Source organism: Akebia trifoliata, chromosome 15, assembly GCF_017979445.1.
Source record: "Akebia trifoliata isolate Shusen 1 chromosome 15, ASM1797944v1, whole genome shotgun sequence".
In the NCBI taxonomy this organism is placed as follows: Eukaryota; Viridiplantae; Streptophyta; class Magnoliopsida; order Ranunculales; family Lardizabalaceae; genus Akebia; species Akebia trifoliata.
In genome coordinates this window covers 28,573,984-28,600,335 of record NC_141389.1, presented here as the reverse complement: position 1 = coordinate 28,600,335, position 26,352 = coordinate 28,573,984, and the positions used below count along the sequence as shown (strand labels likewise).

Sequence of the window (26,352 nt, the reverse complement as noted above, 5' to 3'; positions counted from 1 at the left end):
TAGATGGTTAAATTTCCTTAGATGTTGCTGAATTATTTACCATGTGGAGTTTCGGATCATACCCCGTTGAAATTGGAATTTCCATGGAATTCTGCTGGCGGACCGAAAGTTTTTAATTTTTTTTCGATGTGAATAGGCGAACCATGATTGCGAGAAGTGGTGTTCAATGCATGGAATTAGGAAATTATGGGTACTCGAATGTTTAGACTCACAAAGAAGATTCACATGGTGAAAAATTCCATAAGAGTATGGAATAAGAATTACTTTGGTTTTATTCATAGTCGAAAAGAGGAAACAAAGGATAAATTGTTTCGGATTCAAAACCAAATCCAGAGAGAGTCGATGGACAATAATCTTCAAGGCCAGGAGGTGGAGGCTTTAAGGGTCTATAATTCTGAGCTAGACAATGAAGAAAGTATGTACAAACAAAAGTCAATGGTTCAATGGCTTTGAGAAGGAGATAGAAATTCACGATTTTTTTACTCATCAATAGCCGCGAATATTGCGAAGAATGGGGATTATGGAGTTGATTACAGATCAAAGAGCATTACTCAAAGATGAAGAAAAAATGGGATAGTGGGCTACTCAATATTTTTTAGCCATGTTTCGCAATCCAAATCCTACTGTAAGTATGCAAGTGCCTTTTATTTCAAAATTTTCTGAAAAACATGTGCAAATTTTATCAAGTCCTATTACAAGGGAGGAGATAAAATCTGTTATATTTGTTTCCCCAAGGAATAAATCTCCAGGATCAGATGGATTTGGGGGTGAATTCTTCGTCAATTTCTGGGATATTGTGGGAGAAGATGTGTGTGTGTGGCAGTGTTGGATTTTTTTTAAAAAGGGGAAGTTGTTGAAGGAAATAAATGCCACATTAGTTTGTTTAATCCGAAAGGAAGAGAATGCCAATCGTCTTGAAAAATTCAGGCCCATTGCGCTTTGCAATTTTATATACAAGATCATTTCCTAGTTATTAGCAAATAGGTTAGCCGTTTGCCTTCCTAATATTATTTCTCCTAATCAATTAGTTTTTATTAAGGGGAGAAAAATCCAAGACAATATTCTTCTTGCCCATGAAATGGTCCATAATTTTCATAGTTCAAAATCTCCTGAAGTCTTTTGTGCCAAAATTGATATTAGGAAAACCTACGATTGTGTTAATTGAGGTTTTTTTAAAACAATACTCCTTCAATTAGGTTGTCCTTCAATTTGGATAGATCGAGTTATGGAATGTGTGTCAACGCCCAGCTTTTCTATTCTTATTAATGGCACCTCTCATGGGTTTTTAAGAAGTGAAAGAGGTCTGAGACAAGGAGACCCACTTTCCCCTTATTTATTTACGATGATTATGGAAGCCTTTCTTGTATCCTTAATTAGTTTGTTTCTTCAAAATATCTAAGCATTCCTAGAGTTATGGGCAGTCCAGGAGTTTCCCATCTAATTTTTGTTGATGATGTTCTAATTATTTCTAACAATGATGAATCATCAATAAAGTCTATTCGAGATGTTCTGAACTCTTTTTACAACGTTTCCGGTCTCCAAGTAAATGAAGCAAAGAGTCAGATTTTTTTCAGTGAATCATATAAAAGTCAGAATATTATTCTTGATTCTCTTGGATTCTCTAAGGGAAGTCTTCCTATTAAATATTTGGGTCTCCCTTTATTTTCTTCAAGACTATCTCATATGCTATGTCAACCTTTGATTGATAGAGTATCTAAAAGGGTTGAGGGGTGAAGAGCAAATCTATTGTCGTATGCGGGTAGACTTGAATTAATCAAATCTGTTTTATCTAGTTTTCAAGTCTATTGATCGGTGTCTTTCAATATTCCGGTGAGTATTTTGAAAAAGATTGAGAATATTCTAAATAATTTTTTGTGGAGTGGTCCATCCCTTGTGCGTTCTATTCATCCGATTAGTTGGGCTTGAGTTTGCAAAGCTTATGAGAAAGGAGGATTTGGCATTCGACGTCTAAGGGATATAAATAAAATTGGTATGGCAAAATTGTATTGGAGAATGGTGGAAAACAATTCCTTTTGGGCGGAGTGGATGAAGAAGAGATATGTGAGGGATACTGATATTTGGGGATGCCAACCTCCAAACAATGCTTCTTGGGCATGGAGAGGCATCTTAAATGAAAGAGAATCTGTTAGAAAGCATGTTCGATTTCTAGTTGGAGATGGGAAAGACACATACATTTGGAAAGATCCTTGGATACAAGAAGGGAGCATTATTTCCAGATTTGGAAATAGAGTTATAAATCAATTCGATAGTCATTCAAATGCAATTATTCGAGACTTTATTGTGGAAAGAATGTGGGTGTTTCCAAGACCATACAATGATCGTATGCAAACAATTATTGATCTTATTTTAGCAAAACCAATTCCTAAAATGTTAATGAGGGATAGAATAGTTTGGAACCTAACATCAAACGGCCAATGTACTTCAAAATCGGCTCACGAAGCGCTATATGAAAGGCAAGAGTTAGTGGACTAGAAGAAAATTATTTGGAATAATTATATTCCAAGATTTTCCTTTATTGTGTGATTAACGGATCAGAAGAAGCTATCTACAGTGGAAAATCTGAACAAGAGGGGTTTCAAATGGGTGTCTCAATGTTCTTTGTGTTATAACCATCAAGAGACAAATGATCACTTGTTCTTTCATTGTCCATATACACGATGGATTTGGACTCAATGTTTGAAGATGTTTGGAATTTTAAGAGTAGGAATGGGATCAATAGAGGATGAAGTACAGATGATCAAGAGTGTGCGAATTCAATGCAAACAACTTATGCAAATGCTTCATGCATCCTTTTGTGCTATGGTTTGCTTTTGCTGGAAGGAAAGAAATCAAAGAATTCTTTAAAACATTAAGAATTCAAAAGAAGCTGTATTGACACAAGTTGGCGAGGCGATAAAAATTCGGTTTGATTGTTTATCAATTGAGGACAGATTCATGCATACTTATATGCAGATTTTAAACAATTGGAGTTGTTGCTATTCCATTGTTAAATCAACTACAAAGCATATATGTTGGTCAAAATCAGAGGAGAATGTTGTGAAGATAAACACAAATGGAACTCAATCTTTGCAGGGGTTTGGATTTGGATTTATTAGAAGAAATAGTGTTGGGTCAATGCTTTTTGCAGGCTGGAGTAATATTGCAGCAGATGATATTATTCAAATAGAACTTCAACCAATACTAGAGGCGATGAGATTTGCTAGATCAAGGGGATTGAACCGACTTCTGATTTCTTCATATTCATTATATTCAATCAAAAGCATAAAAAAGAAATCATTCCTTCATGGAAATCTGATGAAAAGTTACTGGAAATTGTAGAACAGAGGCTTCTTTTTGCGGATTGTTCTTTTGAATTTGTTTGGAGAGAAAGAAATTGGGTAGCGAATTTTTTAGCGAAACAAGGTACTTTTTCAAATGATTTTTTCGTTGATGAAGAAATGTGTAATGTTCGTTAGGAACTTTTGAGAATTGTTGAGGAAGATTTAACTTGTATTTACACTCGGCAGTAGTGTTTTCAGGGCGGGGTCCCTTTAACCCCAACTTATCAATCAAAAAAATAAATAAATGTTAATAGTTATACTTTTTTAAGTTATAAAGAGAATGGGTTCCATCGTTGTATTTTATTATATAGATTTGTATATTTTCTTAATTTTTGTAATCTCAATCTTATTGGATCAAGTCTTTATAGGAAACCAAAACCTCATTTTTTATGCCAATTTAGTGGATTGCAGGATGAAATGATTATAGGAGGCAGTTCATTTAATTTTCGAAGTTTAACAATCTAAGTACAAATCTATGGTAATAAATCATCAAGCTCATAAACAAAGAAAAAAAAAATCACATAAGCCTCTCAATTGAACAATCAGATCCAAAACCCTATCAATTATGAGTCCACTAGAATTCATATGCATAAGAAGAAAACCCATTAAATAGATAATTATAAGGACCATTACTATAAGCAATATTACACCCTTAATTAAGAAATATCAATTGCTTGTTGAACCTTGTGAATCGTGTGAAAGTAGGTATTTATAGGGTTCTTTCTTAGAGTGTAAGAAAGAGAAGAAACCCTAGCCGCATTGTTAGAAAGATATAGGAGGTAGAGGAAGGTTGTAACACTATGTCATATTGTATTTTTTGCCACGTCATACTTGCGCTAAAAACGACTACTAAAAGCTATCGTTAATTACGACAGTTTTTAGCTGTCGTTTCTACATAATCACGGACAATAATAAGTAAAAGTTGGAAGGCCAATAGCCACTCTAACCCTTTCTTCGCCAATCTAAGAGAGAGAAAAATGACACTCTCTCTCTCGTCCTCGCTTTATCGTTCTCTCGCACTCTCTCTCTCTCTCTCTCTCTCTCTCTCTCTCTTTCTCTTAAAAACTCTCAATCACACTTGTCTCTCGCATGCACTCTCTCTCCACTGCATTCCAAATCTAGGGTTTGTGAACTTGCTTCCATATTTTTCTCAAATATACAAATCTTAATCAGATTTAGGGTTTGCGTGCGCATACACACATACTTTCTCTCTCTCCACAGCTTCCCAGACCTAGGGTTCGCGCACTCTCTCCCTCCACAGATTCCTAGATCTAGGGTTCGCAGAGATCACAAGTCAAAAATGAAAAAAACTCAAAAATTATGATTTATGTTCTGTCGATCTCTTTCAGGTTTTCTCTCAGACGCAAAAAGATTCAGTTATCAAGGGTTTCGATCTCTCTCAGGAGAAATCGGATTTCAACTCTTTAGGTTTCGATCTCTCTTAGATTGGAAGCTGAGTTTCTTTTAAGGTGTTCTCACTCTTCAAGGTATGATCGACTGTAAATTTTGATTTGAAGAGAATCAACTGTAAATCGATGATGATTTGTTGGTGTACTAGTGCGTCTTATGATTAAATCTATCTTCGATTCTTTCAGTGATTCATTTTGTATTATTTTGATGTTTTAATGGTGGATTCTATGAGGATTATGAGGGTTTAAATATGAAATTGTGAGATTATTCTGTTTTGTTGAGGTTTTGAAGGTATATGAGGTGGAAAGTTGGGTTTATGGGGCAATGAACATCTTTTAGTGTTTTCAGGTATTTATTGATCTTCTTAAGCAATCAATTTGTTTTTGTTTTTTGTTTCTGTGAAATTGGTTTTCAAATGTTGGTAGATGGTCGGATTCTTGAGAAATCATAGCCATGTAGATTGTAGATTGAACTTTTGTTATAGGTTTTATCAAAGTGTATAATCTGCTTGGTTTCATGGATAAAAGAGAATAAAAAGAGCGGCTGGGGATAAAAATATATAATTTTTTCTTCCCTTGTTAGTCTTCTTTAATGGACACACGTGCACACACACACACACACACACACACACACACACACACACATATTGATTTTATAATTGAAGGTATGGATTAAATGAAATCATTTTTAGAATAAGAATGTTATTATCCTTGTTAATTGTTATTGTAAGTTTGGTTATTTTGAGTGAAAGCTCTTGGTTTGTTAGGAGATTAAGATATGATCCTCTTGATCAGAAAAAAAAAAAATCCAATTGATCACTTTTTGTTTCTTGATTTTTTTTTCTCTTTCTCTATTTGAGTTTAGGAGACTTGTGGTCCTTTATTGCAGTGCAAACTTGAATTGCTTTGTATTTCACTTAACACATAAAGCAAGCAAATGGGTGGTGGTTGATATGAGATTGATTCCCAAATAAGCAAATGCTATTGTTTACCCAATATTTGTATAGAGTATAAATGATGTTGATGCAGTTTTCAAAATTCAATTCAGTATGTTTTATGTAGGTAATTGCCTTCTACTAGGAAGAACTATATATATTCTGCCTAGAACTAAGGTAACTTGCCCCTCTCTCTCTCTCACTTGTCCTTTTTTGTGTCTCCCATTTGATACAAGTTGTCCCAATGGACTTTGTGATGTGCGATTCTGCAGTCCCTGATCTCTTATATATTTCCTTTTACAAGTGGATTAGTCATGGGAAGCCGGCATCTTGACGCTTTGATTAAATTATTGCTCTACCAGTTTTGCAGTGGACATGTCAAGGTAATTTCTCGATATTAATTTCGTGTTTTCAATGCTCTTTTCCTTAATTGAAGAAAATCCTTCAATGGTTCTTGATTTCTATTAGTTTATTAGTCTCTCTACATGTGGGTGCATTTTTTTAATAGATAAGATAAAGAAAAGAAACAGAACAAAGGGGAAGGTCGAGATGGTCCTCCTAAAAATCAAACAAAAAATAAAGCAACAACAGCAACCACTAAGGCAAAGCAATTCTACAAATGCCATCCCACATTTTTATGTAACTTCATAGGAAATTCAATTACTAATGTTCTTTTGATTGTTGTATTTTAATCGTAGTAATATGTTGTGCATGATATTTGAGTGATGGATTTTAATTAATATCTTTTGCATGGTTTTATACGGGGTCCTATTAGAAATATAAGCGGGGAGACACATGTCTTGAGTTTTTGTGGAATATAAATCAACATATCCCAAAGAAATGAGTGGAGGTTAATGGTAGGGGACAACCTGTTGCTGATGATCATCTTCTACTTCACATTGTTAAGAACAACCTTCTGAAACCAATTGTTGAGGCTTTTGTTGCTATTGGCAATCGTTACCACTTGCTGAACTCTGCAGTCCTAGAACTTTTTGAGTATATCCGGAAGGTACCCATCTCTCTTACACCTTGAGGTATGAGATGACATTCTTCTTTTTGACAGGAAAGCATTTTAATTGGGCTCAACTTGTAAGAATTATTTTTATATTTGACACCATAATTGCAAGATTCGTAATTATTTTTATCCCACCTCTGTTTAATTGTGATTTGGTTCACTTTTGGTACACTATAGAACAAAAAGTTGAATAGTTGCTTATGAATATTTGGTTCACTTTTGGTACGCTATAGAACAAAAAGTTGAATAATTGCTAGCCATTGTTGGAACCATTAAAAAGACAATAAATTAAGAGAAAACTGATAGAAATGGTTTGGACACATTTTATTAAGGTTGATTGCAACTTCAGTTAGAAGCATCATACAAGAAGGTTATAAAGTAGTGAGAAGAAGATCCACAATAACAAAGATGTGGCTTTGAACATATTTGAAGGGAGGAACATGATCGGTTTAGCTGACCCTAAACAATTTACATAGCTTAATTATTGGGTGATAAAAAAATTGTTTTTTATTTTTATTTTATTAAGTTCCATTTTAATGCATTTGGTTCAATGAGAAGGGTGAGCAAATGGACATTAATTATCTTTTAATAATGAAAAGCCTAAAAATATGGGATTAGAAATTTTTATTGTTAAATGCAATGATGCTTTTCTTTAGTGGATTTGTAACTTTTCTTTGTAGTATTTTGATTCTTTCTTCTCCTTTTTTGGAGATCATACTATTTTGGATTTGTTTCTTGAGTTGCAATTTAGTAGTAATATTGTAAATTTGGACTTTCATAGTTCTGATGTTGATTTAGATCTCATAAACTTTGTGATTAAGACATTTGTCATGTAGGAAAAATCTATAAACGAAGCACCAACTATCAAGGCTTCGGGATCTCACTTCAAGCTCACCTGAATATTTCTTTGGTGAGAATCGCAGTCTCCAAGACTTTATCTATCTCTAAGTAGACAAATTAGGACAGAGAATTTCCATGTCTCTCTACACTTTAACTTTGGGGAATTAAAATTCTTACAAGATGAATTTTGCATTTTTTTTTCCCTGTATTTAGTTATAATTTTGATTCCATAAACCCTGATTTCATGATTGAGATCTTGTTATATATATCTGTTTAGTTATCTTGGCCTCTTAGTTATATATAAACCTCTACTTGATTTATGGCTTAATTTCATTTTTTATTGGTGCTTGATCAAACATTAATATATTGTTAGGTTTGCCAAAATCTTTACTTGATTTCACATAATATGGGGATGTCTACAAGATCAATGTGATTGCTGACTGAACTTGACAAGGTTCAAAATATTTGGAATGTTCTGTGATAGGACATTCTCTCACTCATTGAGAAATATTTGGAGAAATATCACACATTTTGCTCATTAATCAATTATAGTTGCTTTTGTCATGCTTTGTGATGTCATCTACACTATTGGGGTCTCTTCCATAAGAAGTCTAAATGCAATGCAAAGTTGTGAGAAAAAAAAATGAAAAAGCTTGTTTCCTAGAATTGGTTCCTTCAAGTCACTATGAATTTAGTGGACTTGGAAAGTTACAGCAGTCTTGCACTGTGGAAACAAATCAAAAATCTAAACTGCTTTAATATTAAAACACTCAATAAAGTACAAGTCCTCCCCCACCCATAAATTTCACTAAAAATGATCATAAATGTGTAACAGATCCAATCAACAATGCCATAACTCATCAATGTTCCATAGATTTTTTGCCATGTCATCATTGACCCAATTACTTTCTGCCACATGGCAATCAGAGTACGATTCTAACTTCAGTGAAAAAGAGAAGAAACAGGCTAAGGCATTAAAGGTAGCTTGCAACCTCAACAATGCAGCTTGCAAGCTGAAGCTTAAGGACTACAAACAAGCGGAGAAGCTGTGCACAAAGGTCATTGAGTTTGAATCCATTTCTTTGTAATTCCTTGTGAAGTGCCTTTCACGCGGTTTATCGGTTGTAATTGATGATTTTATTGACATGTGGAATGCTATGGATATGCCCCAGGTATTAGAGATTGAGGGCAGTAATGTGAAAGCACTTTACAGACGGGCTCAAGCACATATACAGCTGGCTGATTTGGATCTTGCTGAGATAGATATAAAGAAGGCTCTTGAAATTGATCCCGATAACAGGTACGTGCTTGTTGTCAAGTTTTGTGTTTAAATGTGCCAATAGAAGCTCTGTTTCTATATTGTTTTGAAAAGTGTGATGACTTCTGAGGCAGGCTTCATGTCATCAAATCAGCTTTGACAAATCATGGACTCATGGTAATGCATGGTAATGTGCATTGGTTTGATTAATAATATTTATACATACTGAATGGATGGATGAAAATACTAATACAGTTGTAGGTAGAGAGTTGGATTCACAAACGTGAAGCTATCTGCTGAGTGGCATGGAATTTTTATATTTCATCTTTACTTGTTGCATGCTATCTCCGATGCTAATGCTATTGGGTTTACTGTGGTGAGTGGATTCATTCAGGGATGTGAAGCTGGAGTACAAGGTGTTGAAGGAGAAGATCAAGGAATACACCAAGAAGGACGCCAAGTTCTATGATAATATATTTGCCAAGATGAGCATGTTAGAACAATTCAAGGCAAAGGTAATTTGAGTTGCTAAATCTTATTCAGTTAGATATTTAGATTTGGCATCGTTGTTGTTGTCTAATTGTGTTATACAAACCTCTCACATGGTCTATTTGTTGTTTTCTTTTGATCAAAATCTGCAGAAAGCAACAATCAAGGAGGCAGAGCCCATGTAGGTACGGAGTGATGTTCGATGGATAATTATATGTATATGGGCTAACAATCTTCTCAACTTTCTTTTTCTTTTTTCTATCTTTTTCTATTTTGGTGAGTAAGCAGGACTTGAACCCACTAACAGACCTCAAAGTTGCATTTCAATATGTCTACGAACCATGAGTCAAAGTGTCAAACACCTGTTTCTTTATTATTATTATTATTTTTTTGATAAATAGTAATTCATTCATATAATAGAATCAGATCGGTCGAGATGACCAACCTGACAAGACCTTACAAATCGACACTAAACACCAATAGAGCAACAACAACAACAACAGCAACAGCAACAACTACTTCAGCAACAACTACAACAGATGAAACGTTTCAAGGATCTGAATCTGAATCTACCCCAATTCAAGGGCTTGAAGGGGATGGCCCTGGTGGTGGTGGTGGAAACAATAATAATGCAAATGTGGGGAAGAAGAGGGGAGAAGGTGGTGGTGGGAAGAATGATGTAGGTCATTTAATAAACAGCATGAATTATGGTGGGTTCAATAATGCTGGTGCCACTCATGGTATTAGTGGTCTTGGTAGTTTGGGTCATATGGGCCAGGGTCAGATGGGTAATATACCAATGGGTCAGATGGGTAATATTCCGGCAGTCCAAGATTTACCAGCGGCCACGGCAGCAGCAGGTGGTGCTGGTGGATACCTTTCCGGTGGTAATCCATAACAACAACAACAACAGTACTTGGCAGCCATGATGATGAATCAACAACATGCAAATGGGAATGAGAGATTCCATCCCATGATGTATGCAAGGCCACCACCACCAGCCGTCACCTACGTGACTCCACCGCCTCACCTCGCTAATGACCCCCTACACCCATTACTTCAGCAATGAGTTTATTATGTTAAAGAGTCTGTTTGCTCTGCTTTGTATGCAATCTTTCACAGATTGTTATCCTGCTCTGCCAGTGTAGATGTGGTGGATCATTGAGATTTGTGAGTTTGTTTGTTTGTTTTTTTTTTTTTTTTTTTCAATAACTGTTCTTTTTCTCTTGCTTTATTTATTTTTGAGAGATAGGTCATGGGTCAATGGTGATTGGTCTTCTGAGTCCTTTTTTTTTTTCTTCTTTTGAGAAGAGAGAGAAGAGGTGGGCATTTGTAGGGAAATGGGGGTCTTGTATAATTTCAGGTTTAGAGAGGATGTGGTTTAAAATACTTCAATCTTCTTCTTGGGTTGTTGGTTTGTTTGTTGGGTATTAATAAGCTGAAAGATTTAGTTCTTTTTTAGCCTCAAATGAGGTTTAACAAACATCGATGGGGAGGATAAATGCAGGTTTCCTAGGGATCAGTTCAATTTTCTTAAAGATATATTCGTGGGGAATCCCTAGGAATGTCATTATAAGTAGTTAATTTCGTTTGTTAATATTGTAAATAATACAAGCCTCCCTACATTCTTAAAAAATAGAATCACCTCCCTTGACCTTTGATTAGGTTTGATCAAAAGTTTTCTATTTTTTTTTTTTTTTTTTTTTGATCGGTAAGCTGAGGCTATAGAGGGCCCCACCCTTATTAAATTATTTATAAAAAATGATCAATTTTTGTGAAATTACAAATAGGAACCTTTTTTGCCACTTCAAGTGGTAGTTTTAATTTTTTAAGATTTTCCGCTTGTTGAAGTGGCTTAACTAATTTTTTATTTTACTTTTGAGGCCACTTAAAATGGCGCAACCTTATTTATTTATTTTTTAAGGTTTACGCCACTTGAAGTTGCACAAAATATATATATTTTTTTATCTTTTTAACATTCTGCCACTTCAAGTGGCCTGCTTTAGGTTTTTTTTTTTTTTTTAAGAGTATAACTAGCCTTACTAAATTAGCAAATGTTTCACCTTTACTTAGGGTCCTTGGACTCACCTTGTGGCATCAACAACATGATTGATGCTTTAAAATGGCAAAGGACAAAATTCTAGGAACTTGAAAAAAAAAAAAATAAATAAATAAAAAAACAAGTTATTTTCATCGTTGAAGTTTAACCTTAAAATTTTAAATTAAATTGAAGTTTGTTAGCAGTCCATTTTCCAAACCTTGGGTCAAGCCAAACAAAAATGTTTTCTTATTTTTTATGTTTTTTAGATTTGAGTTTTTCCATGAAATCTAGAGGGCTGTGGTGTTGAATTTCTAATGTGACAATCCTTTCGAGCAAAACAACCCTAAGTAAGGCTTAAATGTTTAATAAGTTAGTAAGCAAAATGTTTCTCTTTTGAATCTTCAAAACCGTGTAAGTAAAATGCATCAAGAGAAACATTTTGCTTACTAACTTAATAACATTTTAAGCGTTACTTAGGGTTGTCTCTAATGGATTACCACATTAACAATCCAACACCACAACCCTCTAGAGTTCATCAAAAAGTCAGATCCAAAAAAATAAGAAAACATTATTTTTTTTTTTGCTTGATCCAAGATTTTGAAAATGGATAGCTAACTAACTTCCACTTAAGTTAAGATTTTAAAATTAAACTTCAATGGTAAAAATAACTTGGTTTTTTGGAATTTTTTTTCAAGTTCCTAGAATTTTGTCCTCTACAATCTTGAAGCATCGGATCATGTTTTTGATGCCACAAGGTGAGTCCAAGGACCCTTAGTAAGGGTGAAACACTTCCTAACTAAGTAAGGCTAGTCATACTCATTCCAAAAAAAACGAAAGTGCACATTTTGTGCGCCACTTTTAAAGTGACGAAATTTAAAAAAAAAAAAATTAAAAATAAACATGTGCCATTTTAAATGGCAGAAAAAGTAAAAAATATAATAATAGTTAGGCCACTTCAACTGGTGGAAAATCTTAAAAAATTAAAACCTATTTGTAATTTCACGAAAATTGATACTTTTTTATAAATAATTTTTTACTTTGGTTTTATATATATATATAATAATTTTCTCATTTTTATATCATTAATTTTTTTAACTTAGTTTTACAAATATATTTAAGAAGAGAAAATGAATATTTTTTTAACATTACTCATGGATTTACTTCTGATGAATATTTAGAGGCGATTGATTACTCAATAAATGATGCAAAAAGAACCAAAAAAAAAGAATTTTTTATTTGTTTTTTAATGATGTTTGCATCCTGAATACTCTCAAAAAAAAAAAAAAAAACTGAACAACTAAGAGTTTTAAGAGAATGTGAAATACCCAGATTATTTTGACCTCTGGTTATACTCTCATTAAATAGAAAATATATATAATGTAGTTATGTAACCACCCTAACTACAATGTCAAAGTGATTCGGTGTATCACGATACACCCTAGTACAATGTATCATAACTGCATAGCCACCTTATCTAACCTAAGATAATTATCAAGTGCATCCATGTACACAGTACTACAATATTATTAATCAGCATTGAACATGCTTGTGCTTACAAAGTTATTGCTGCACTATTAGCACATATGCTGTGCCTCCAAAATCTGGTGAGCAAACAAAATCTCCAATTACTCCCAACTCAGGATTTTCATCACTCCAGTCTGATATACCTTCACTTAGCTTTGGATTCATCCCTTGTTGCCGTCCCATGATCCAAAGACCATATAGTTCGTCTCTCATTTCATGAATGGCTTTGATTGTTTCCACCCCATCCTTCACCATCACCTCTCGATAAACAACCTGATTATTTCCAAAGTCTTTCAACCTGAAGCCAGCCATGAATTCAACATCTAGCTTCCTCTCCTCCTCCTCCTCATCATTGTACTCCTGGTTAACATCCAAAAGGAACTGTACAACAGTGAGTTCTCTATTCGGCTTCCTAGCAAAGCATTCTGCGAAGGCTAGCGCCTCACGAGCATCAGCTCCACCCATGAAAAGAACAGCAACACGATTTATTAATAAGGTAGAGGAACGGCACAGAATGTTCGTGTTCGGTTTCTGATCAAAAAGGATTCCAACCGAACAAGGTGCCTTGGCAAGGAGGTTCGAATTCACCAGGTGTGATGCATTATATTGAGCATAATCTCTCCATCCTGGCTTGTGGAAAGGAACAATAATGAGTGATGCCCTTTTTTCTAGTGCAAGTTCCCAAATATCATGGTACATCGTGTTGTAAGGGGACACAGCCGTGAATGTGTGAATGCTACCATAGTGGTCACGTGTTTGCTCATAGATCTTAAAGGCATTTACCATGAAGTTGGAACGGGCATACTTGGAAGATCTATGATGTTTGTCATGAACTATAAACCTGGCGTTTGCACCATTGAGTTCAACAAGGTGGAGAGCATACACCGTGATTGGGTTTTCTTTGGTTGAATGAGAGGCTTGAAGGAGGTTGATGAGTCCAGGGACACTATCTTGATCATGAATGCAAGCGACAATCCTGATTTCGGAATCGAGGCGAGAGTGCTGTAAGGTCCTCTTTTTAGAGCCGTGGATGCTATAATGTTTTGTCAGGCTATATATGTTTTTTATGAGGGGTGTCGTAATCGCTGTTACCAAGGTTGAAAAAAGCACAGCCAATGCAAAATTTTGTTCCCTTAGTACTACCTGCATAATAATCACTGAAAGATTAGATATAATCATGTAAAGATTGAAAAACTCAATTCAAAACATATAAGAAAAAAACCCATTAGCTTCGACTTTTGGCTTGTTCCATAGAAATAAGTTGATAAAGGTTTTTGTTGATGATTTGTGTGCAAAGAAGCCTCAAGTAGGAGAACACATTGGTTGGCTACCTTCTGGGAAAGCGACATCTTTTCTTGGCCCCATGGTGGTAAGAAAGCGTATATGAAAAATTGAAGGACACTTGGAAATCATATCCTGTCTGCTCTTCTAGCAACACCGTCATCATTCCAAGACTCAAATTGGTACCCTGATTCTGGTGCTTCTAATCACCTTACAAAAGATCTGGCAAACTTACATCTTCGCTCAGGATACCATGGTCCTCACTCCATTAAGATAGGTAATGGTCACAACCTTCCAATTTCCCACTAAGGTATTTTCTTCTTGAACACACCGACCCAATCATTTACCCTTAAAAATATCTATCATGTTCCTTCAATTGCTCATAATCCTCTATCTGTTTCTCAATTTACCGAGGATAATGATGTTTATTTTGAGTTTCATCCAAACTTTTTTCTTGTAAAGGATCTCAAGACGGGGAAGGTGGTGCTCCACAGACCGAGTAAAGGTGGCCTCTACTTCTTGGAAAATACTATTAGCCTTAATGTTCATTCTTCCTCTGCCTTCCTAAGCATCAAAACCTCAGCTGATACTTGGCATCATCGGCTAGGACGTCAACCAAGTGCTTTCTATGCACAAGCTACCTATTTCCACTAATAAGTCAACTTTTTGGTCCACATGTCCATTGGGAAAAAGTCATAGTTTACCTTTTATTTCAAGTACTACTGTTTATAGATCTCCTTTGGAATTAGTTGTTTCGGATATTTGGGGGCCATCACCCACTCCTTCAATTAATGGTTTTAAATATTATATTTGTGGAAGGATAAAATCATCTCTCATTTGAATCGTTCATTCATCTGCACCATTAACACGTATCCCGATACAAACATATGACATCATTTGAAGATGACTCTATCTTATTAAGGAAAAATATTAATTTAAAATGATTATTTCACTTTTTATATAATTATAAATTTGGATAAGGAGTAATATGGTCAATTGTAATTTAATCAGGGTTAAGTCTCTTTTTAGGATTTTTCTATATAAAGGCCTTCAAGTCATCGTAAAAAAGGAGAAGAAGAAGGTAGAAGAAGAGAGGAAAAATGGAAAGGGAGGTTAAGAAGCCATGTAGCCATGAGATTTATAGTGAAATGACTCCCCGAGCTCATAGACGTAGGCACGTTTACCAAACCACGTAAAAAAAATTCTTGACTTCTCTATCTTTTTATATTTTTTTCTATTATTTTGTAGATTTAATGGTGAAATAATGATCGAGGTTGATCTATCACAAAATCAACCTCCACAATTGGCGTCATCCGTGAGAACGAGGAGGAAAATCCATGATAAACCACATGGTATGGTTGGGGTTCCAAATTAGGAATTGGGGTCTGTTGTCAATATCAACCCTTAGGGGTTTAGGGTTATAGATAGGGTTTGGTCAAGGGACAAATTATAATTACATAAAAAAAAAAAGAGAAAGAAGATAGAGATATTATGTTTGTCGCTCGTGATCGAATAATTTAAGATCCCTCAATCTTTGAAATGTTAGATTATCAATCCAAACCCTAGAACTTGTCTTTGTGTCATCTCTTTCTCCAATCAATCTACCAAACAACCATGAATGGATTCATAATTAAGAATTGAAATGTTTGAACTGACGAATCTCTTTGTTAGAGAAACCTCCATTTTCGGACCCAAATCCTTGCTTTACCCCTCATTTGCAGAAGAAAACTAGCTAGGGTTCGATCTCAATCTCCTAAACCCTAACCTTAACCTGATTGGTCTTTCTTCCCAAAGTTTCTTCTTTCTTACTTCATCCCCCTTCGATGTCTTCGACATAATAACTGATCTGATCCAGATCAAGAAAACTCCATGTACATCATACATGAGGCTTCAGAAGCGAACGTGTACATATTTCTACTTACGAAATCTCTGTGATCGAGTCTCTACTCTCGAACTAGGTTAGATCGGGTTGTAAATGCGAAGATTGACAATCAAGATCGAAAGTACTCATGAAAGGTTGAAATCAAAAGTTAAGAAAAAAATAGTTTGTATTGAATGTATAAATGGACAACAGAGATCAAAGGAGGGGAAAAAGGTGAAGTGAAAGGTGTGAAGAAAAACTATAAATGAATGATTGAGATAAAAAGGAAGGGAAAAGACTCTAATCAACCGCACATATATCTTCAAAGCAACAACGATTCCTGCAAAAGAGAACAACAAAACTGCAGTAAGATAGATAAGAAAGGTTGTAATGCCTCATGTGTAGTTGAGATCAAAGAATCAATCGATCAAGGAGTTGTTGTTCTAAAGCAGGTTTTTGCTAAAAGAATTGCAGCTACTAAGAATGGGAACGGTAAGAAGAAGGAATTGTCGCATCATGATGCATCAATGATGATCTAACTAACATTCAGGGATTAGCTGATCCGTTGATCTCAGGCTCTTCGAGCTCTTAGAGAGTTTGCCGTGGAGAAAGCCAAATTGAAGGAGATCAAAATCTTATTTAACAACTTATCTTACCGAAATCGAATAGCCCAAGATGAAAAGGAACGACAAAGGTTTTTTGAGAAGATTATCTTTCTTCTCCTCATTGTTGATGCTATTGAGGTTATAATAATATGTTAACTCAAAAATGGATGTGTTGTGCCTTGTACAAATACATGGGCCTTACTATAGCTAGGTCTAAGGTGATATGACCAAATTATGTTACTATTATGTTAAGCAAACATGATCATTTGGTGGAAGGTGACTCTCAACCAATGGTGAGGAATGATATTGCCGAGTCTAATTTTCTATAACAAAATTCATGTGGAGGTGCAAGGGGCCTAGTGTGAAAATTGTATGGTACTGCTATGAAAAACGTGTGTCAACAAGGTGCTATGGGAATGGATGGTGATCCACTGTATTTCAATTAAAAAGGTTTGTGCCGAGACATGAACATTACGGTCTTCTAAACAAAAAGACGTATCAAAAATATGGTGATACAACTAGGTATTTATGTTTAATTCAAAAATTTTAAATCTTATTAATTGTCGAAACAAACAAAAGTGCCAAGCGATTATATTACTCGGGGGCTTAGCTCATACCCATAATAAGGTGCCATGTGACACAATTTATTATCTGAGTCAACTCAACATAAAAATAAAGTGGGGGCTAATGGTTGGGGGCTCCGTTCACGCCCATCAGATGAATCCCATGTGACCCAATTTGTTTTGTTTGGTTGTCCAGACAAAATGAAGATTTAGGGTACCAATTTTATGCCCAACTCGATCAAGTTTATAGACTCCGCTGAGGTAAGTACCTCAATTTATAATCCATGATTGTATATTTAGAGGCTAATCGTGTGCCCAACTTGATTGAGTTTAAGAATTCTATTGAGGTGAGAGGTTCAACTCATAATTCTAACCTACTGAGATAAAAGGTATATACGGTGGAGCTTGGTCCAAGTATAATTAAGGACTTGGACTCGGGATTACATAAAAAATATATTTTTTAAATATGGTATTATAAATTTTTTTTGAAGTTTTCCATAAGTTTTTCAGGTCGATTTATTACAAGAAGGCAAGAAGTTCGATTCCTCTTGGAACCAAGCATCATTTTATGAGGTGAGTGATGCAAAACCCAATAAAACAAGAAGGTCAGTTCCTCTTGGAACTGAGTATCACTCTATGAGGTGAGTGATGCAAAATCCAATAAGACAAGAAGGTCGATTCCTCTTGAAGTCAAACATCACTTTATGAGGTGAGTGATGCAAAATCCAATAAGACAAAAATGTCGATTCCTCTTGAAGTCAAGCATCACTCTATGAGGTGAGTAATGCAAAATCAAATAAGGCAAGAAGGTCGATTTCTTTAGAAACTGAACATCACTCTATGAGGTGAGTGATGCAAAATCCAATAAGGCAAGAAGGTCGATTCCTCTTGAAATCGAGCATCACTCTATGAGGTGAGTGATGCAAAATAAAATAAGACAATAATGACGATTCCTCTTGGAACTGAACATCATTTTACGAGGTGAGTGATGCAAAACTCAATAAGGCAAGAAGGTCAATTCTTCTTGAAACCTAACATCATTCTATGAAGTAAGTGATGCAAAACCCAAACAAGGAACTAAGGTTGGTTCTATGTGAACTAAGCTTTACTATGAGGGGAGTAAAATAAATATTTATAAGGCAAAGGCAACTACAGTTCTTCTATTATTTATCTAAGTCTTAGATCGTCTTAGAATTCAAACCTGATCTACGACTTCGATCGATTATTCTATTATTTATCTAAGTTTTTTATCATTTTGGGATTCAAGTCCGATATGGAACTTCAGTCGGTTATTATTCTATTATTTATCAAAATCTTAGATCATTTCGGGATCTAAATCTAATATGGGACTTCAATTGATGATTTTATTGTTTATCTAAGTCTTGGACAATTCTAGAATCCAAACCCGATTTGAGATTTCAGTCGATTCTTATATCATTTATCAAAGTTTTGGTTTATTAAAGAAATCAAGCTTAGCTTGCGGTCAATTCTATTATTGAAACATCTACTTATTATGGGAGCTCGATCAAGTTAAATATTAAATTCGTAAAAAAATAATGAAGAAAATAAACTCAAGATATCAAGAATCAATCTAATTCAAAAATCAAAGATAGTGCTCACTCAGGTCAGAAGTATTTTTTGAAGGCAGATCTTAATACATCAATCTCCACTTTTGAGAGGGGTTATGTAGAGGGATAAAATTATATTTCATCCGAATTATTAACACACATCTTGAGATAGACACATAACATCAGTTGAAGACGATTTTATCTTATTAAGTAAGAAACTTAATTTAAGAGGATTATTTTCCTTTTTATGTAATAATTAATTTAAATAAAGGATAATATGATCAATTATAACTTAATTAGGGTTAAGACTCTTTTTAGGATTTTTCTATTTAAAGATTTTGAGGCCATTGTGAAAAGGGGGAGGAAGAGGGTAGATGAAGAGATGAAAAACAGAGGGAAGGTGAAGAGACCATGTAATTGTGGAATTTATAGTGAAACGACTCCCTAAGCCCATGGACATAGGTACGTTTGCCAAACCACTTAAAAAATCATTGTCTTCTCTATTTTTTTCATATTCTTTCTATTATTTTATAGCTTTATTGGTGAAGTCTTGATCGATGTAAATTTATCAGAAAATCAACCTTCACAATATTCATTTTATTGATGCATTCAGTAGGTTTACTTGGATTTTTTTCCTCTTTTTTGCAAATCTGATATTTCGTTTGGTTGCGTTATTTAAATAAAAAATTGAAAACATTCTCAATTGCAAAATTAAAAGTTTTCAAATTGATGGAGGCACTAAATACAAACCTTTCAAGCATTTTCTTGATGATCAGGGCATCACTCATCACCTCTCTTGCCCCCACACTTATCAACAACATGGTTTAGTAGAAAGAAAATATCGTCACAATGTGGAAATAAGATTGACACTCATGACTAATGCCTCTTTCCCTTTCACTTATTGGGATGATGCTTTTCAAACGGCCATATTTCTCATCAATTGTGTACCATTTTCTTTGCTAAAAAATGAATCTCCTTGGGAAGTTTTATTTCATAAACCCCCTGATTACACAATTCTCAAAGTGTTTGGATGTCAGTGCTTCCTCCACCTTCGACCTTATAATTCTCACAAACTTATGCATCGTTCCCTTCCTTTTGATTTCTTGGTTTGCAACATTTCCCATTGAGGCTACCATTGCTTACATGTTCTGACCGGATGCATCTACATCTATCGTAATGTAACCTTCAATGAAAGCTACTGCCCTTTTCCCTCTCAACTAGTTGTCTCCACAACTCCTAACAACCTTGGCCTTAGCCTCCTTGGCCTCCCATCCCTCTTACAACAATCTTCTTCAACTTCTATCCCCAATTCCCTATGTTTTCTTCCCATTGTTATGACTATCCCTCATAATAGCTTACATGTCACATTACCAACCCACAATCCTTTGAATCCATGAACCCATCTACTCAATCCATAACTAATTCATCTACTCCTCATCAACCTGTCCAATCCGCACCTCTACCCATCCTACCCAACTCAACCCATGTATCCCCTTTCCAAAATTCTCCAAATTTATCCAATCTAAACCAAAATGTAAGTCTCCCCCCTATCCCAACCACAAATCAACCACCACATGGTTACTTTGAGCAAAAACATAAATTTTCAAGCCTAAGTCTCTTACTGCCATCAAATACCCTTTGCACTTTGAATTTGAGGAGCCTTCATGCTTCACCCAAGCACATACAAATCTGCAATGGCGTCAAGCCATGGATGCCAAAATGAATGCACTTTTTCAAAAGGGTACTTGGACACTTGTCCCCCTAGCTCCTAGACAAAATTTAGTGGGATGAAAATGAGTTTTTTGCATCCAATGAAATGTCGATAGTTCTATTGATAAATATCGTGATCGCTTGGTGGCCAAAGGTTTTCATCAATAATATGGCCTTGACTATAATGAAACTTTCAGCCCAGTGGTTAAACCATGCACCATTCACCTTGTTCTCTCCATTGCCGTGTCTAAACATGGATTTATTCGCAAACTTGATGTCCAAAATGTCTTTCTCCACGGGAACTTAACGTTTGGCTTCATCAATGGTCAATTTCCTCTCCATGTCTGTCATCTACATAAATCTACCTGTGGAGAAAGATAGAATCCCAACTTTTGAAACTCTGCTTCTCAAATAGTATAGAAACACACTAGCCCAAGACTTATAAACAATAACAACAAGAACAATTAAAAGAATGAAAATAGCAATACTAATTTAATTCAAAAAGAAACTTTGTTAGTTGAAAATGAGACCTTCATGTATACAAGATATGGAATTTGGATTGTTGATGGTATCTTCCCCATTTTCTCTTTTCTCAATGACTATTTCAAGGACTTAGTTGTGAATGAGACTCCCTACATGTTTATATAGGTGGATAAATTTTCTAACATATTAGAATGTTTGTTCAAAAAGTTTTAAGAGGATTCAAGTTAGAAAACGAAAATGCATTGAGACTTAAGGCTGGTTGCATGGGAAAATGAAGATAATTAATAGTAATGGGGTTTATCAATAAAGGTGGGAATTGTAGAAGAGTACATGGGAAAAGCAATAATCGTTACATGGAAAATGCAAAGGGGATGAGGTAGAGAAGAGAGAGGAAAGTAACATGTGTTAGCCACACATATGAAGTGAGGTTCATACAAAATTACATAAATATCCTCACTCAACCCTCAAAATAAAATAAGAAAATTAAACTTCCAGAAAATTAACTTTAAAATTTAGCGCTACCTACGCGCTCAAACAGGTTCCACATTCATGGTACACACGGTTAAGTACCTACTCATGTCACATTGGTTTTGTTCCTTCCAAATGGGACTCCTCTTTATTTTTCAAGGCTCACATGGACTACCTTTTCTACTCGTTAAGGAGATCTCTAAAGATAAGAGTCCCTGTAAAATAAAATACCAAAGAATCCTTTGCTCCGCCGATTGTTTAGGAGAAAATAATCTAGGATCTTTCAAGATAAATATCATTCTATTGTAATCTGATCCATACTTGATTCTATAAATAACACATCTAAGATCTCATCAATTTACGAGGAGATTTTTACAAGATACAAGAATTGCGTTCTGTTTTACGCGGGCATAGCAACTATACTAAAATGATCAAAATATGAAAATCTGATTATAATTATTAAACCTAATATATATATATATATGTCACAAAAAGAAACCAAAGAAGCTTGAAAGTGGTTGATGGAGGGAGTGTTAATGGATGTACCTTAGATTTCTTCCAATAGCGGAATGAGAACAGCTCTGCTTGGCCTCTCAAGTTCATCATGAGGCTAAGTGTTAGGGCTTCAGTAAATGACATATTAAAGTAGAGGGAAGGCAATAGAGTCCCCGCCACTTTTCCCAAGTACCCGACCAAGAAGAGGAAGAATAGCGAACACAAGGCTACCCAATCAATCTTGGAGAAGACATTGGTTTCCAGGCCAACAGCCACATACAGGCAAGGCATGAAAAATTCCATGATGATAGTCTCACTCTTCTTCACAATGGTTGATCCCAGAGGTGGTCCATTCGGTATCGCTAACCCCAACATCAAAGGTCCATCAACAAGAGCTGCACCAATCTTATTGCATACAGTACCCGAAACTAAGACAACTAATAGGATGGAGGTCACATAGCCTTGATCCACGGGTTTCCCCACTGGAGTCATTCTGATTATCTTCATTATCGCAGGCCGAAAAAAAAAGAAAACGAAGAATAGTAGTGCAGCCAAGGAACATAATTGCAGAAAGATTCGAGATGGATGATATTTTGAAAATTGTTGAATGCTTCCAAGGATAACTAGAGAAACCCAGCCTGCCACATCAACAACCATAGAAATGGACATGGCGAATCTGCCTACTTTGGAGTTGAGGATGTTGAGCTCTTTGAGAATTGGAAAGAGAACCTGAGATGAATTTATTACCAAAGACGCCGATATCCACCAAATCACAGCCGAGTTGGTGATATTCTTCTCTAAATAATTCCTTAGAAAGTAATTACAATAAAAGACTAGTATGAGGGGAAGGATCACACCACAAAAACCTATAAAACAAGCCTTCTTTCCAGCTTTTGCAATCATGCTAGTATTCATTTGCACTGCAATCACGAAAACGAAATACATCGTAGATATTTCTGCTATAGTTTTCAACAAAAGGACACCTCTGTCGGGGAACATCAACGCCATGTATTTCGCATTTCGTCCCAAAACAGACGGGCCAATGATTATACCACCCTTGATAGAGATCAATCATCAAAGTGCATAACAAATGAGACTTACATATACATGCAAGGGTTATAGAATTCTTAATAGTTCATTAAAAAAAGGATGAAAAAATTAAAATAGAAGAAGCTTACGTACAATGATCTCTGATACGACACGAGGTTGCTTGAGAGGCTTGAGAAGAATCATTACTATACGGGTGATGAGGTTGATCATGGAGATTTGTACCATTAAAAGAAGCAAGTCGGATTCCAAAGGACTGTTACCATAAAATATGCCCTTACTGTGATTCACGTTACCAAGACCTAGGGGTTGACATAACTTGTATTCAGGGTCCTCTGTAGCCATTAATCTTTGATATATTTGAATTTTCAAAAAAAAAATTCAAAATATATCTAGGAATTAATGCTGAAAAGAGACGTTCTTGAAAACAATGTGCAAAGTATGCACGAAAACAATAAAGAAAAGGAAAATAAGCTTGAGAGAAAGTAGGGAGAGCCAGCCACAAGTTGACGTGGAAATGGTTGGTGGTGGGCTGGTGACAATGGCATTGAAGTTTTCAATTTTAGTCAAGCTAGCCTGACTATATTAATAAGATTTTAATACTTACTAAGGTTCGTTGGGCCGAGTCGTTCTAAAGTGATTAAAAAAAACTCTTAAAAAGGCCACTCAACTGATGTTGCAGTGTACGGAATCATAAAGTTTTATGAAAATAGTTAAATGGACTTCGTACGACACTGCGCCGATGTGGGGATGTGCGCAGAACCGTAGATACTTTTTCTCGAGATATGAATGAAAGGTATTTATGATTCTGTGCACATCTCCACGTCAGCTCAATCGTTTGATCGCGATATCCGTGAAGTTACTCCAGCAACACTCAGATTTTTTGATTTGTATCTCAATGAAAAATACAAAGGTTATGTGCACACTGCTGGCACATCAGTTGAGTGTTTTTTCCCTGCAAGTACACTCCATTTCTCTTCAGATTTTTTGACTTGTATCTCAATGAAAAATACAGGGGTTATGTGCACACTGCTGGCACGTCAGTTGAGTGTTTTTTCCCTTAAGTACACTGCATTTCTCTTCGAGATGCGTGGATAGAGCATGTTCGAAACCCTGATTCTATGAACCCGTCATCTTTACTTCCATTTTAAACCAAAAAAAAATCAGTTTTTTTTTTATTTTTTTTTATTTTTAAAGAAACAAGTCGTGTTGAATCCGAAAAAACAGAAAAATTATAAAATTGTGGGATATATTTAGTTTAAAATTAAAGATAGAGTAACTTACTGAAATAAAAATTGGAAATATTTTACAATGAAAATACCCAACGAGTTCAACTCAATGATTTAAAAAAAAATCAGTTTTTTTTTTTATTTTTTTTTATTTTTAAAGAAACAAGTCGTGTTGAATCCGAAAAAACAGAAAAATTATAAAATTGTGGGATATATTTAGTTTAAAATTAAAGATAGAGTAACTTACTGAAATAAAAATTGGAAATATTTTACAATGAAAATACCCAACGGGTTCAACTTAATGATTTGGGTTAAGCCTTTGTAATGGTTGAAGAGTGCGTTTTAATGTTTAATTGGGGTGTGACAATTAATACTTGGGGTGCCAATAGAGATCCAATTGAAAACTTGTTATTAAATATTATCTAGGTCTAGGATTGTGGGCGAAATTGTGGTGTTGGTCACAAATAGCTGTCCATCATTGATGGCCACACCAAATTTCACCATGTGGTACACTTGTGCCATCATTATCGTCCACAACCACATCCAATCATTGTGAGATATATGCCCACTTATTAGGGCTGTCAATAGATTGGGGTTGAACCAAATCAGATACAATAAAAATTAGTAGATCGAATTCGGCTATCTATACTTATAAGTTAGATCTTTTTTAGACTCAAGTCCTATTTGACAATTGGATAGAATTAAATCCGTTTTGACGGATAAAATATAGATAAATGTTATATATCCAAATAAAATGTATAAGATAAGAGTTGTGATAATTTGACTCCCCTACATGGCATACTCAAAATACTCTCTTGACGTGGCATATGCTAGAACCATAGACTTTATGCCTTAGAATGCACAACTGCACATCCCCATAAATCTATGTAGTTGTATATCTTGATGAAAGAAAATTTATGGTTTGACACATCGCATGTCATGAGAGTATTTTGAGTATGCCAGGTGGGAGTGTTTGGCTATCATTACTTATAATATAATTAGAATATACCCATGTTGTAGGCACGGTCCTCCTCTTTGGGATTAAAACAATAAAAGAGGAAAGATAGTAAATTTAAAAAGATATTATAGAATAGTAGAAGAAGAGGGGAAAAACAATAAAATTGGGGTGGGAGAGGGATGAGAAGAGGAAAGACAATAAAAAGTGGGATTGTATAGACCCATTCTTTTATCTCAATCTTTATACTGACAAAACTTTAATAGTTATACTTTTTTGAGTTATAAAGAGAATAGGGACCATCATTGTATTTTATTATATAGATTTGTATATTTTCTCAATTTTTTTAATCTCGATCTTATTGGATCAAGCCTTTATAGGAAATCAAAACCTCGTTTTTGACGTTAAATTAGGGGATTGCATGATGAAATGGTTATAGGAGGCAGTTCATTTAATTTTCAAAATTTAGCATTCTAAGTACAAATCTATGGTAATAACTTATCTAGCCTTGTTTCCACACTTTGGGGTAAAAAGAGTAAAGAGAGAATATAAATTGGAATATTAGACAATACGCTTTTAATCAAAGTCAGTTTACCCCCCTTGAAGAGATAGTTAGCTTGCCACGCCGCTAGTTTCATTTCTATTCTTTCTACTATCGGGTCTCATATCACCACCCTCCTATATGGAGCCTCCAATGGAATCCCCAGATAAGAGGAAGGTAGACTACTCACTTTCCATCCCAATGACACTGTAAGAAGAGTAACGCATCTAACCATGTCTACCGGGAATATCTTATTTTTCCTCGTGTTTACAAGGATGCCTGACACAGCTTCAAAGCAACATAATAAACCTCCTAATCTCCTTGTTTGATCAATAGAGTCATCTAAGAAGACTAATGTTTTATCTGCAAATTGAAAGTGTGAAATAAAAATAATGTCTTGTCCTACTTCAAACCCCGATAGATAACCATTTGCCACCCTTATATCCATCATCTTTTTAAGCACTTCTACCACAATAATAAACAAGAAGGGGGATAGAGGATCCTTTTGCCTGAGACCTCTAGTGCTCCTAAAAAAATCATGGAGTGTTCCATTCACAAGATTGAGAAGGACGATGAAGAAACACATGCCATAACCCAAAAGATCAATCTCTTTCCAAAGCCCATTCTAATAAGCATGTGTTCCAAGAATTGACAAATGACATGATCATAAGCCTTTGCAAGGTCCACCTTACAA

The 26,352-nt window shown here is 35.1% G+C and overlaps 1 pseudogene across 1 annotated transcript; it reads right to left on the bottom strand.

Annotated features, from left to right (window-relative positions):
- Positions 1-12,888: 12,888 nt before the first annotated feature.
- LOC147385081 (cation/H(+) antiporter 15 pseudogene) lies at positions 12,889-23,367 on the bottom strand (annotated as a pseudogene). The gene is made up of 3 exons (XR_015172455.1): positions 23,069-23,367; positions 21,938-22,942; positions 12,889-13,995 (listed from the first exon to the last, which is right to left on the bottom strand). The product of XR_015172455.1 is annotated as a cation/H(+) antiporter 15 pseudogene (transcript).
- Positions 23,368-26,352: the final 2,985 nt, after the last annotated feature.